Raw genomic sequence first — 3005 nt, forward strand, 5'->3', positions numbered from 1 at the left:
AAAACTTGAATGTCATTCTTTACTCTTTAGGTTACTTAGTTTTTTAAACTGCACCTCCGCACGTGAGAAGAATGCCGAAACGTCAGTGTAAATTCTCGGATGGTATATATTCTCGAATGGTATATAACAGAAGGTTTAGGGTCAAAAACCTCCTGTTACTGACCATTACGTAACGTTACGTTACACTCTCCACTTCTATGTGAACGCGGTTAATAATGATTGGGCGAGGAGTGGGGGAAGTGTTCGGGATTGTCCCGGTTTTCGATGAGAAATATCCCGGTTTTCCCTCTTTGACATATGGTCACCCTAAGTTAGTGGAAAAAATGTCGCAGGACTTCCGCTTCAGTTCGGTTTCAGTCGCTCAGAGTATAGGTTATGCGTGGCGTAACCGCGCTGAAACAGGCATTACGAAAAGGTCGAAGGAAAACACGAGGGGCAAATCACTCTTAAATCAGTGTAATTAATGCAAAGAATCACTGTCAATAATGAAGGCGATACGGAATCAATGTGAGTTTAATGCGAGGTTTAATGTAACTCGCTATTTAGAAAGATCAGTAAGAAGTGAAAAGAAAATAAGGTATTTTCCGTAACTCGAACTCAAATTTAAGGAAAGGAATGAAAATAGTGTTCGGAATGTGAATAACGTACGAAATAACGAAAATAGTGTATCGCGCTGTTTCATAAAGAGACCCTTTGCGTGTTCAAACGAGTCGACGTGACGTCACGCGGCACAACAGTAGATCGACTGTGCGAGCACGTGTGAAACAAAAAATCATTGTGGATATTTTCGATTCAAATTTTTTGAAGCTTTTGTATTTTTAATTTTAAATTTAAAAAAATTAAAATTTTTTTTTCAGATTTCAAGGGCCCAAAATTCTGATGTAATTGGATTTTTATTATTTTGTATTTTTTGATGTGGAAGTGCTAGGTTTATGTAAGGTAGAACCTCCACAAGAAAACTAATTTTTTGAAAAAAGTAAAAGAGTCAAACATTTTTATATAGCGCATGAAACAAATCTAAAAGAATACTAAAATTCTAAGCTATGAAGAATTTCAATATTCGGTTCTGTAGGTGCTAGCTTAATGGACCGTTAGAAATATTGATTTGAAACTATAATTATAATTATTTCATCGAGACCAGATCGCTTAAATGTCAATAGCATCAGTAAGGTGGACGTTCAATTTTAACATTTACATTGATTTGGGAGTGATTAGCCCCTCGCGAAAATAAGAGGAAGCAGTCATCTTCCGAAGAGGTATATAAGTTTTTAGACAAAGTGAAATCGGGTGCCTCAAAACAGTCTATTTTTCAGAATTGATTTTATGACCGAAAAATTTACAAATACTTAGAAGAAAAGTCGGTCCAAATTCGATTTCATCAGCCTTTAAACTATATTTTTAAATGCAGACTTAAAGTATTGAACAATTAAAAATTCAAAGCGTTTAAAGTGCAAAATTTTTAATAAAAAAGATTTATCTTTTATCATTTATTACTTATTAAAATATTCAGAAGTTCTGAAATGCTTTATCTTATAATTTTAGAAGTGTTCAGTTAAAAAACATTAATTTTCAAATTTTAAATATTTTTAGCTTAAAATTGCTGAAAATAATAAAAACTTGACAATTTTAAAGTTTACTGATTATTTGATTACAAAGTATTTAAATTTAAAAAGTTTTAAAACTCAAGTTGAAAAATTTAAAACTCAATAGTTGGAATTTGAATGCTTCAATTTTTAATTTGTTTTTTATTACTTCAAATGGAAAAATTCTTATGCTTACAGTTCGCATTTTTTATTTTATTGTCCGTGAAAAATGTTTGCGAACTAGGAATTACAGGGGAAATTACGTGAATTTTTTTTCCTTTGATTAAAATGGACACCCTGAGTAATGTAAGGAAAGGTTTAGAGAATTTTAAAAAATAAAAAAAGACGAAAGAAAGAAAAAGAGAAGGAAGGTAATGTGGTTGGCTGCCTTCTCATTTTTCTTTCCTCTTTTTTATTTTTTTCCGAAAATTTTATTTTTTTGTTGTTTTTTAGGGGGTTTTTCAGATTACAATAGGGTTTTTTTGGTTTTCGTTTATTCGTTGATGTCCAAATTTGGTCGTTGGATTCTTGTAGTTTGGATTTTAGTCTAATTTAAATTTCGTAAATTTTGCAGGTATTTTATCATATTTACCAACGAAACTGAAGTAAATCGCTAGAGTGAGGAGAGAAGCACCAACAGGGATCTTCATTTTCGTTAACTCGAGGTTCCTGATTGATAGAGATTTCTGAATTTCGTATCAATAAATACAATCTTTCTGCAATAAAAAATAAAAACGGAATCCAATGACAATATATATAAAAAAATGAATTGCTTCCAACATAGTAAAAATAATTCTAAAAAAGCCAGAGAGAGCCTTCAAGAAAGAGCCTTTTTAATTCAGAAAAAATTCCAAAATAAACATTTTGTTCTTTGAGCCCAATTAAAACGTGGAAAATAAAGCTTTTCCTTCTCTCAATGATTACAAATTTAATAATTTAAGTTTGCCCATCCCAAGCTCAACAAATATGGTAAAAATTCAAAATTTTCTCTCCTTACCTCACTAAAAATATTAAAAAAAAAAAACAAGATTCCTGAGTAAATAAAGGTTACTAGCCTCTGCCATGAATAACGTACATACCCCCGTCTGCTTACAATAGTCTTGTGCCATTCGCTTCATAATTTGTTTTGTAATGGTGTGACAGTCTGCGCGTTAGTTTGCGGGTCCACCATGGCTCCAGGTGCTGACTCAGCTCGAAATGAAGATGCCTTGATGTTTTGGGAAGTCAAAAACATTTTGAAACTACGATGCAAATATGCATATTTTAGTATAAAAATTCAACAATATTGTGAACAATTTCTGCTAAATTTCAGTTATGGTCCTCACCCAATTGTCCTTCTGATGTCTTCATATAAAGTAAAGATCATATGTAGAAATAAAAGGTTTATCCCGATTTGGGTAATTTGTATAGTTATATAATCAT

The 3005-nt window shown here is 31.8% G+C and overlaps 1 long non-coding RNA gene across 1 annotated transcript; it reads right to left on the reverse strand.

Annotated features, from left to right (window-relative positions):
* Window positions 1-18: 18 nt before the first annotated feature.
* On the reverse strand, window positions 19-2999 carry LOC117172820. Its single transcript, XR_004467062.1, has 3 exons — window positions 2663-2999; window positions 2176-2299; window positions 19-393 (listed from the first exon to the last, which is right to left on the reverse strand). It is a non-coding gene; the product is annotated as an uncharacterized LOC117172820 (long non-coding RNA).
* Window positions 3000-3005: the final 6 nt, after the last annotated feature.

Source organism: Belonocnema kinseyi, chromosome 5 (genome assembly GCF_010883055.1).
Source record: "Belonocnema kinseyi isolate 2016_QV_RU_SX_M_011 chromosome 5, B_treatae_v1, whole genome shotgun sequence".
In the NCBI taxonomy this organism is placed as follows: Eukaryota; Metazoa; Arthropoda; class Insecta; order Hymenoptera; family Cynipidae; genus Belonocnema; species Belonocnema kinseyi.